Below are 12,260 nucleotides of genomic sequence, written 5' to 3'. Positions count from 1 at the left end.
GTGACCACTAAATAGATGTGGCTACTGGAATGCAATTGTTTATTGCCTTGAAAAGCCACTCTAGTCTTTTCCTCCTGTTTTGTAATAAAGACAAAATAACTGTACACAGCAGGTTGCCACTCTGTTGCCAGAAAGAGTCATTTAAGTGGAGAACCCATTGTAAATTTAGACAGATCAGTTTACCCAGCTGTAGTCTGGGTAAAGGTCAGTTTGTTTTGTCAGCTTAAGATACTTTCTTTTTTTTTTTTTTTTTTTTTTTTTTTTGCAGAGGATGCCCAAGGAATCAAGTGAGTCCTCTAAAGCGGAGCAGAGCAAGACTGATAAAGATGGGATGGAGGTAGCTGGAGACATGACAGAACAATCAGAAGAGATGATCTGGAAGAGAATCAGGAGAAATAATCCCAGTCCTCACAGACTCACCCCACAGTGTAAGAATGAGAGAAAGTCCATTCACTTTTAAAATAACATTTGGCAAATTATTAGACATTGTAAATGTGTTTACAGATGTTAATATTGCTTTCAAATACTCACAGCCAGTCCACCCAGATTTGTCTCAGTAGATGAACTCATGGAGACCGCCAAAGGAGTAACTAATATGGCACTGGCCCATGAGATACTGATAAACAGTGCTTTTCAAGTGAAAGCTTATGAGCCAGAAGAGGGAAGGTAACAAATATCAACATTATAACTATTTATTAAATAAAGTATTATGATGATGATGACAATGATAGTGGCAGCAATAGGCACTGCATATGAGCTTTTTGTATTTGACAATTTGCTGATATTGATTGAATTTAGCAATGCTTTCACAGTGTTTTGATTAAATTTGAGAATATTCTGTATATGGTAACACTTACAATAAGGTTCCATTTGTTAACATTAGTTAAAAACATTAGTTAACATGAACTAACAATGAACAATACTTATTAAGCATTTATTAATCTTAGTTAATGTTAATTGCAACATATACTAATACATTTTTCAAATCAAAAGTTGTTAGTTAACATTAGTTAATTCACTATGAACTAACATGAACTAACAATGAACAACTGTATTTTTATTAAAAAAACATTAACAACGATTAATAAATGATGTAACATATATATTGTTAATTGTTTGTTCATGATACCTACTGCATTTACTAATGTTAACAAATGGAGCCTTATTGTAAAGTGCTATCTATCTATCTATCTATCTATCTATCTATCTATCTATCTATCTATATATATATATTTTTGTTTTATATATATTATAGTTTTGAGAAACAGGTTAAGGAAATAATGCATAAAGCATTCTGAGATTGCCTTGAGGCACAGCTGAATGAGGACCCACCATCGTACAGCCATGCTGTCATACTGGTTGGGGATATTAAAGAGGTAAGAAAAGAAAAGAGCCACTGTAATTATTTATTATGGTCATTTTTGTGCATCATTTTATAGACTGTCCTATGTTCCCTTAGTAATCTCTTAACAAATGTGTAACAAGAGTCATTACCGCAGTTTTTTTTCACATAGTGAGCAAAAGATACATTTTGAAGATGTTTAGTGATTTATTATTTCATTTTCCCCCTTTAACTTATGTTAATGGCTTTGTCCCAAACCTCTCCCCTCTACACTAGACCCTGCTGTCTTTTCTGTTGCCAGGACAGAGTCGACTGAGAGGGCAAATCCAAGAGGCCCTGGACCTCTCATTGATCCATCAGGAGGCTGAAAACGGGGCCTTGGACATCAGTAAAGTGGCTCAGTTCATCATTGACATGATGGGCACTTTTTGCGCACCCTTACGGGACGAGGACATCAAGCAGCTTCGTGAAATCATTGACATCGTACCTCTTTCTAAGCAAGTCATTTACAGTCAGGGTGTAAAATTAACTTTTTGCTCAATAGCAGGTATTATTGCTGAAGTACCAAGCCAATGTGGTGGGCAATGTGTCCTGTAAGACATACTGGATTGACATTTGACAAGTAAGGGGACATTCATATCAAATGCGTTTTTTTGCAAAAAAAAAAAAAAAAAAATCTAGACACAGTGCAAAGTTTTTAAAACTTTTTACCTGACATAGGGCCTTAAAAATTACATGCTACAAAACAGTTAGATGCAGTTCAACCATTAAAGACATCAGTTTAGTGCATGCTTACATAGAAAAACAATGGAATGTCAGTGCAGATGGATGCAGAAATGCTTGGATGTGAACAGCCCCTAACACTTTTGCTTAGAGGCACCAATGCACCCTTGAAGGAACACGTTTGATTTGTTAGTATTTTTAATTCTTTCTAGTATTTTCAAAAAAAATGAAACCTAGCAGAACATCTTTTGGAGCAGCCTGAATTTGATTTGGAAAAACAACATTGTAAATGGAGAGTGGTCTGAAATGGAGTAAAATGCTTTCCAAATCCACCCTCAAGGCCAGGGAAGATATTAATGCCAAGAGAATGATATATAGATAGATAGATAGATAGATAGATAGATAGATAGATAGATAGATAGATAGATAGATAGATAGATAGTGACTTATTTTATATACTTAAATTGGAAAAATCAAAATGAGTGGCTGGTATAATTGGGCATTCACTAGCCACTGTGCCTTGTGCGTAAAAATGTTAATTTCTCACCCTGCTTAAAATATTTCAAAGTCACAGGTGAAGGTCACATGACTGTCTGATGTTAGAATTTGCTTCATAAGCGCTGTTTATTTTTACACATTTGCAGGGGTATATTTGCAGTTTTGGACAAGATGAAGATCGACATGGCCAACTTTGCTGTTAGCAGCCTCCGACCTCACCTCTTACAGCAGTCAGTGGAATACGAACGAAAGAAATTTCAAGAGTTCCTGAAGAAACAGCCCAGTAAGGAAAATCTATTAATTAAACAGCTATTACACAAAATCAATGAATGTTATGGAAGTAAGCATAACATTGGATTAAAACACTCGGAGAAGCTTTATGGTCCTAATCTTTTTAATGCAATAATGTATTAATGTGTGCAGATGCTTTGGATTTCACAAAGAAATGGCTCCAGGACACAGCAGATAATGTAACCAGTGTAGTGGGAGAGGATGGAGCAGTGTGTACACCAAATTCTCCCCAACTCCTTTGTAATGTGCACAATCACGCCTATTTACATATGTTGAAATGGGACCATGATGCAGAGTCCTTTCCTGAGGTAGTGTAATTATATTTTTGTATATAGAATAACGCATTAAAAGCTACAACAATACATGTCAATTGACAAAAGATGTCTTAAGTTTATGTTATGAACTATGTAATACTTTTCTCTTAAGTAAACAACTAAAAGGACTATTAGATTACCCATCTGGTTAGGGTTACTTTTGATTTTAAAAATGATGTCATAAGTAAAGTATTATAATTTTTTTTTTCTTCTTTTTTTTGGAACTTGATTGACACAAACCAAAAGATAATATTACCCAAAACTAATAAGTCTAGCATCAGTGCAAAAACAGCTTCATACTATGCATATAAATCAAAACAGGAAAACTAACCAGTGTTGGATGTAATCTGATTACAAAGTAATTAGTTACTGTAATTTATTAAAAGGCTGAATACTCGATTCTGATTGGTCAATGGCACCATCTAGCGGTCTGATATTGCTGAGTATCAACCGCATATCCACGTACTGCTCAATCGGGTATTGCGAGCCATCTTTCCTGCTTCTCAGATCACTGTGCAATCTCTAGTAGTAAGCTAATAAAATTATTTCAACTTAAAGTTTCATGTGCATTTATTTATTTATTTGGCAAGTAGTCTTGCAATAAGATGCATAATGAGGACAGTAAATAATAACAAAATAAACACCAACAGAACTCTGACAAACAAACTGGATGTGGATTTCAGTGGTTCAGCGATTTCTTTCTTCTTCTTTCTTTCATGTATAGACAAACTTTTCTTTAAAATGTGTTTTAGAAAGTAACTTGAAAGTAAAGTAATTAGTCATGTGATTACTTTTTCGATGAAGTAATTGGTTAAGTATTCTGATTACAGTTTCATAGAATTAATTAGCAATCTGTAATGGATTACTTTTTTGAGTAACTTACACAACACTAAACCTGACATAATAAAACTGATAGTTCTGACTCTGATATCTCAGCCATTGTCATAATAACCAACATACACCCACATGTGAACTTTTCATGTTTGTTGAGTTCTAAATTAATGTGGCAAGTTGAGACATTGCTTGTCAACCGTAAACAACTAAACTCTGCTTCGTGTTGTGCCTAACAATACCAAAATATCAAGTTCTTCTTTAGCTTATTTGGGATACATCCCGTTCTGCATTTCACGTATGTCTTTGTTCTCCATCACTCACATGTGGAATTAATGTAAAACGTTATTATCCTGCCCACTAATAGTCACATTTCTACCAATGCACGAAAAAAAAAAAAATTTTGTACCCTTAATTTTTCTATTTCTTTAAATTGTTTTTCAATGTGAACACATCTAATTCCTTTTTTTCTGTCATTTTTCTGTTACCTTTTTCTCATTTCCTCATTTATATGCCTTCTACGATCCCACAGACTCTTCTCATGGACCAGTCCAGGTTTCAGGAGATGCAACAGGAACTGGAACAGCTGGCACTGGTGGCATCAGTCTTGCTCATAGTGTATAACAATGCTGGAGAAGCCATTTCTGGACTTCCGCGCCTCATGGAAAGACTCAAGAAAACCATTAAGATTTTGTTAGTGGAAATGTACACACCGTACGTTTAAGATTATTCATTTAATGGTGTATTTTTAATGTCTCACACAATTCTCCATTTCTGCAGACAATATTAATGCTTTGATTTTGCTGTGCTTCATAGGTCTTTTAAAGTGGATGAAACCTTTGCTGCCATTGGAGAGAAGTTTTGTTTGGAGCTTACAGGGTGCCTGTCTCAGCATGGATTTTCCCCATTTTCCCCAGACAGAGAGAGCACTTTGAAAGGCCAGATTGTAGCTGTCAAGTCTGCAGACAATCCCATCCGTAAAGTCATTGGTAAGCTCACCCCTCTGAATTTTATGGAACCAAAGAATGTGCTTTGTGAACCCTAAAATTAATTCTGGATTTCTAATCTCCATATCAGACTCCCGAATCCAGAGTTACCTACTGGGATTCCTGGAGTCAAGCATTCACAAGAGTGCCCCAGCCCTCCCTGGGGGTCTGGCACCCATCATCAAAGAGTTGGAGGAGATTGCTTTTAAGCTGGGACATTTGGTGACTTTCAACAAACTAGTGTACTCTCCTTTCTACCAAAAGATCTTCCAAGACATTCTGAAACAAGGGGAAAGTGTAGATGTGTAAAGAAAACAGATACTAAGCACTAGTGGTCCTGGCTTTCACATTATATCTATTGTAGCTACAAAATAATAATAATAATAATAATAATAATAATACACAAATGTTGGTGTCTATGAAAAACAGTACCCAATTAACCCTTGAAAGCTCACATGCTAGCACTTTACATAGGGACTGTTGTCATCAATGAGCATTCTTGACCTCCTCTCATAGCATCCTATATCAGGGAATATTTATGAATGTGTCAGATGTGAGATTTGCCTAAAGCTTGGAGTACTTCAGGGAACAATTGCTAATGGTTACTAAATTGTAAAAGAGGATAATTAAGTTCTTTCAAATACTGTTATTGTGTGTAACTACATATTTAAACAACTATTTGAATTTTTACAAAAGATTCACTTCCAACAACATTTTTGATTAGTTTCAAATTTGCTGCCAAGGCCCAAACTGTTGTAAGGTTTCTGGCTCATTTGGCTGGATTGTGGTTGGATCTGTGGTAACGGATGTACAGCGTTTGACTGGTGCCTTAGTTTGTGAAGTGCCATTCATATTCAAGTGCACCTTTTTCTCTTTACTGTAAAAGTTAAGTTCCTTTTAACTTTTACCATATTGACGTCTTTTTACAAGTCTTATTATTTATTTATTTTCAGAAAAATGTTTCTATCAAAGCTGTGCATGTATTACAAAAGACACCTCAAACTCAACAACAGATGTATTTCCCTAGACAACCCCAAATGAACTTCTCTCTTTTTTTACCTTTATTAAACTCTTATTTTTAATGGTTATTTTAAACACAGTTGGCACATCCTTGAAATTATAATGTTAAATATCTACATATAATAAGAAGATCCCACACTTTTATGAGATTATTTATGGGCATTTGTCGTAAACTACAATGTGTAATCATTAGTCATGTTTTATTCCCACCTACTTAATGCAGACAGCAGGTGTTGTGTGTTGTTACTTACTGACAGCTTTTAAATGATAAGCTTCTCCCAAATAAACAGGTCTTTAACTGCACTTTTTGTCTTGATCATTAAACTTTTGTCAAATTATTGTGTACAATTATATTATATTGTATTATATTAACATTGTTTTTTATAAATTATATATAATTTAACTTACATAACAAGCACATGCACGCACACACACACACACACACACACACACATATATATATGTATATATACATATGTGTATTATAAAGTTGTATCCTTAACACAACTTTTAACAAATGTATGTACACGTATTTTATATTATTATAATTATATAACGTTAATATTTATAAATAAATATTCAAATTAAATATATTAATATTAAATGTATTACAATTTCTAAATGCATTTATAATAAAAGTAGAAAATTGTGTTAAAAATAAAATATTGACATTTTTCTTATATATACAGTATATATATATATATATATATATATATATACTACCGGTCAAAAGTTTTGAAACACTTCATTCTTTATTATAATTTTTTTTTTTTTTTTTTTTTCACATTTTAGAATAATAGTTAAGTCATCAAAACTATGGAATATCATAAATGGAACTATGGGAATTATGTTGTGACTAAACAAAATCCAAAATAAATGGATATCACCCTGGGATGCATTTTAAACAGTATTGAAGGAGTTCCCGTCTATGTTGGGCACTTATTGGCTGCTTTTCTTTATTATTTGGTCCAGGTCATCAATTACAAAAACTTTTATTTTATTTTTTTTTTATTAAATTGTAGTTTTATAATGAAATAAATGAATATGGTGGCACAATTATATTTTTGTCTACAAAACTAATTTCAAACATTTAATCATACGCCTTCAGATCAAAAGATTTTTAAGATCATGAAACATTTCAGTCAAGTGTTTCAAAACTTTTGACCAGTAGTATATGTATATATATATATATATATATATATATATATATATATATATATATATATATATATATATATATATATATATATATATATATATATATATATATATATATATATATATATATATATATATATATATATATATTTTTTTTATAATTATTATTTTTATTTTATATAACAAGTGAATAATCATTATTTTTTTCTTCAAATCAGCTTCTTTCAGGGGCTCCACTAAAAATGCATGTCCCCACCAGACGGGGCCACTAAACAGCAAAACTGCCCTAGTTCAGAGACTCTTTGCTTCTTCCGTTATCATCCTTCAGCGCTATGACTCTCCAGCCCTGCTGGTGGCAGTAACGTCCACCTCACATCTGACACATCCCACTGAAACTCACAGAAAGAAGAAGCGCGAGAGCATTCTCGATCGCTCAGCTGAGCGAGCTCGGGCGAGTTAAAGCTGACAGAGTTTATCCGTCGTCTGGAGGAAACAAACCAAGGAGACTTAAAACCTCCTCGAAATGAAGAAAAAAACCTCCCCTGATCGAAGTGCATATCCTTAACTCTACGCTGGACCCGGTTCTGTTCCCGTGGACGGCTTAGTAGGCGAGTTATGCGCACTTGAAAATGAAGGGAGCTTGTGTTTTTTTTCTCCCTCGTCCAGCGAGAGGACAAGATGGCAGCGCTAGTAGAGCATGCAGTGGGTGCGAATTAAACCCGAACATGTTCATTAAAGACCTGCAGTCCCACCACAGCTGCTGTCTGTGAAGGTAAGGGGATTTTTTAATCATTTGTAAAGTACGTGCCTTATAGTTAAAAGTAAACATATTAAACGAGACTCGACTTTGGACGAGTGATCGCGAGCTCACAGTTGTTGCGAAAAAAAGTTGCCACGCCACACCAAAAATTTATATTGAATGCAATGTTTCGCAGCGTTTGGTTTTGTGTGTTGGGAGCTGTTTTCACTGGTTTTAATAAGTTCCGTGAAGGGGTTCACAAATGAAAAAAATTAAAGCTGTTAATGTTTAAATGTTCGTGAAGGTTAGCAACTCACCAGGAAAACTCGTAATGTTTACCTAAATCATTGCTGCCTAAACCCTCTTGAAGTGGTGCTTAACTGATTTACAGAAGTATATTTGATACATTTACGTTGAAAACATTTTATTTATTTAAGCTGGTGCTGTTGAATCTGCTTTGTATGATTTAAAAGGGTTGTTCCGTATGCACTGGGGGCAGTGGTAGCTTAGCGGTTAAGGCTCTGGGTTACTGATCAGAAGGTCAGGGGTTCAAGCCCCAGCACTGCCAAGATGCCACTGTTGGGCCCTTGAGCAAGGCCCTTGACCCTATCTGCTCCAGGGGCGCCGTATCATGGCTGACCCTGCACTCTGACCCCAGCCTAGCTGGGATATGTGAAAAAGAAGAATTTCACTGTATATGTGCAAATGTATAATGTGTGATGAATAAAGAAAATTATTAAATTATTAATTACTTGCGTGTAAACTAACACCCTTTGATCTTATCGATAAAACAAGCGAGATGCATGTTGCTCAGTTCTCCTGAAAGGCACAGGCCTACACACACACTCGCACACATCCATATATACATATATATATATATACACACACACACACACACACACACAGAGTATGTATTTAAAAAAGTAATTCTTTAGGCTATATAATAGCCCAAGCATTCATCTTTATTACTTTTTACTTTCTATCACAGGGACATTGTGCCTGTAAGTTTGAAGAGACTTCAGTTCCCTATTATTTCCTGCCATTAAACTTTTATAGCCCAATCAGTTGTGGTATCAACAGGTGTTTTACCTGTGCCATCTCTTGCCTAACCCCTATTATGTCTTGACATAGGGAAAGGTCAATTTCCACCTACTTATTACAGAAGGCAGAAGTGTTTGAAAACACAGGAGCGAGACCAGTAACCCAACACTGTGGCTGGTGCCTCTTGCTACTGGAGGATTACACTACTTTAGGACAGGCCTTGTAAAAACAGACCTCCAGATGGGACTGTCCTTTTAAAGCTTGAGGGAATCTGTAGTTTCAGACATGGCCTTCGGCTTTGTTTGCATAGTCCTTTTATATCTAAAAGTTTTTTTTTTTTCTTCTTCTGATTTTGTCAGTGGAATGAATACAGATGCCCTTTATATCATGGCACTGAAAACTAAATCCATCATATGCATTTCCCAAGGATGAATTTCTTCATATAAAAAAGTAACATGCTTCTGTTGCATTATAATTTGTTAGCTGAAATATAGCTGGTTTATGAGATAGTGTGTGGGTGTGTTACAGCCACACCTGTCCTCATGTCTGAACTTGTGCCATATGTTGTGCCAGCATAAGTAGCCTGCCTCCCATGAAATTAACACAGCTAATCCCCAGTGGTCAACTGTCTGTCTGTATCTGCAAACATATCCCTGGCTTTTATTCATGATGCCTTATGTAGTTTATACACTTTCCCTCAAGAGTTGCAGGTCCTGTTTACACCTGGTGTTAAGATGTGTTTTGGGCTGTCCGATCACAAGTGGACAGGCGAGACACATCACCTTTTACACGTGGTTGTAATATGTGTCTCTTTTGACCACTTGTGTTTGAATTTCTTTGGGGGGAGGGGTTAATTTCATTGCAAAATACACCAATCAATACGCCAGTGTGTTACTGCATTAAAATAAAATGTAAAGTAAAAAAAGAAAAAGAGATACACTGTTTGTCACAGTTATATATTCATTTAATCTAAGCACAAATATTATATTTTAAGCAGAGTTCTGTTATTTTATATTATGTTATTGTTGTTGTTATACATAGGCTAGTTAATTTTTCTCATCTGTGTTCTGTATAATTTTATGCATGTTTATGTATACGTGCTGTTTGAATTTTCTGATCGGATGGTTATTTCCTTTCAAAACCATATGTAAGTGGCTAAGTTTAAAACTCTCATTCCTGCACAGTGGTTGATTGATCGGTGAGGCATTGCTTTGCTCCTGTTTGAACACATTTAAACAGATGAGCGTTTACACTATGGGCCCAGTGCGGTCACATGCGTTTTCGGCCACCTTCTAAAGGCGCGGTCACTGCAAAATTCTACCGGCGAACATAGTGTGGGCGGATGTTGAGCGTGTGTAAAACCAGCAAAAATATAATTGTCAAGCAGCCTTTTTTAATGCTGCACTTTATACTCAGTGAAACTTAAGTTAAACATTGTCACAGTTGTCCATTGTGAATATTCAGTTTAGCTGTTAGGGCAGGGTATTGATACAGATTTCCCGATTCAATTCGATCTCGATTCACAAGCTCTCGATTAGATTCAGATTTTGATTCAATTCAATAGCAATTCATATGGGTTTATTTTAGTTATAATGTCTTTTTTGCTTGCATATAAAATAAATGATCTCTTAGCTAATTCTGTTAATTATACAGGGGAGCTTTTAACTAGGTACATTAGGAAAATATAAATTGTACTAATTATATTTTATTACTTGTTCATCATTTTGGTCACATGTTGGCTTTATAAAAATGAACAAGTAAATGTATTAAATCAATAAATATATTATTTTTATTGCATATTATTGTTAAGTTGCATAATTTGTACTATTTACAGGTATTTACATTGATATGTTGAACACGTGCTAAAACTGGTACTGCCACTGAATTTCTGTAAACAGCGCTTTTAAATGAGCGCATGCTAAGTAGAGAGGACTCGAATGGCTTTACCTCATCTGTGCGATGCATGATTAGAAGTAAATTTTTTATTTTTTTTTTGGTAGTTGTTTTTGATCAACAACAGAGTTTAAAGAACAGAAAGGGTATTAAAAGAGACAGTATTCAATGGCAAATGGGTTGCGTGGATCTCGTCTTGGAGACACATTACACGGAACAACTTTTACTCTCAACACGCTGTGAAACGATCTCGCTGCTAAACACTTCACGACTAAACTACACAATTACTGGTGAGTGAAATGTAAAGATTTACCAGCCAGTTGCTAAATATATTCACTTTAGTCGCATAGCTTGAAATATGGTTGCAAATGCAAGTGATTTCCTCTCATTGTAGTAGAGGGTTAAGCATTGAGTGAAAGATCTATCTTGGGATTTAAGGATCGATATCGAGATCGTTCAAATGAAGATCACGATGCATCGGACAAACAATATTTTTACCCACCCCTAATAGCTATGTACAAAACACCACCCACACAGCAGTCACCACCAAACCATGCAACATCCTATTGGTCAGTGCGGCGATTTGGCTTGTCAGAGTTAACCAAACTTGAACTTGAGGCGAAATAAGCGCAAGGAAATGTATCGCCACTAGAAGTCCATTGTGTGAAATTCAGGGTTGCGCGGATTCCCATTGAGATGACTGTTTTTCAACCTTGGGATTTCACCATGCAAAGGTATGTGTGACCACGGCTTAATGTGGTTGAACTGGACAAATCTCAAAACATTTTAGACCCGGTTTACACCTGCTTTAGCATCATCTCTGTTTCAAATGGATCACCCAAAACGCATCTTAATACCAGGTCTAAGTGGGGCCTTTCTAATTGAAAAGAGGATTGCATATTTGAACCTCTAAAATAATAATGAATTCAGAAGTTTTTGTTTTGACTTCATGAAAATATAAACAGCCTCTTTGTGAAAAAGGCCCATCAGAGGTTGTACTTCCTTCGCCAGCTGAGGAAATTCAACCTGCCACAGGCGCTGCTGATACAGTTTTACTCAGCAGTCATTGAGTCTGTCCTCTGCACTTCAGTAACTGTCTGGTTTGGTTCAGCTACGAAATCAGACAACAGAAGACTACATAGGACAGTTCGGACTGCTGAGAGGATTATTGGTTGCCCCCTGCCCCCCCTTCAAGAACTATACACTTCCAGAATGAGGAAAAAGGCTGGAAAAATCACTCTGGATCCCACTCACCCTGTCCACTACCTTTTTGAACTGTTGCCTTCTGGCCGACGCTTCAGAGCTCTGAGCAGCAGAACCGTCAGGCACAGGAACAGTTTTTTTTTCCCTCAGGCTATCCATCTCATGAACAGTTAAATTGTCCCATTGAGCAATAACTATGTGCAATACACAGTTTAGTCTTT

General features: G+C 35.6%; 1 protein-coding gene and 1 pseudogene across 1 annotated transcript in view; both read left to right on the top strand.

Moving 5' to 3' along the window:
- The first annotated feature begins 271 nt into the window (after positions 1 to 271).
- Positions 272 to 5,294, top strand: LOC127437359 (T-complex protein 11-like protein 1; annotated as a pseudogene).
- A 2,280-nt stretch (positions 5,295 to 7,574) lies between these two features.
- Positions 7,575 to 12,260, top strand: part of LOC127437484 (homeodomain-interacting protein kinase 3-like) — a 70,776-nt gene continuing 66,090 nt past the window's right edge. Inside the window, exon 1 of the mRNA XM_051692425.1 lies at positions 7,575 to 7,935. The gene's annotated coding sequence lies outside the window, so the exon portion shown is untranslated. The remainder of the gene's footprint in view (positions 7,936 to 12,260) is intronic.

Source organism: Myxocyprinus asiaticus, chromosome 48 (genome assembly GCF_019703515.2).
Source record: "Myxocyprinus asiaticus isolate MX2 ecotype Aquarium Trade chromosome 48, UBuf_Myxa_2, whole genome shotgun sequence".
NCBI lineage: Eukaryota > Metazoa > Chordata > Actinopteri > Cypriniformes > Catostomidae > Myxocyprinus > Myxocyprinus asiaticus.
Note: the sequence above shows the minus strand (reverse complement) of the source record. Positions and strands in the feature narration are given on the sequence as shown.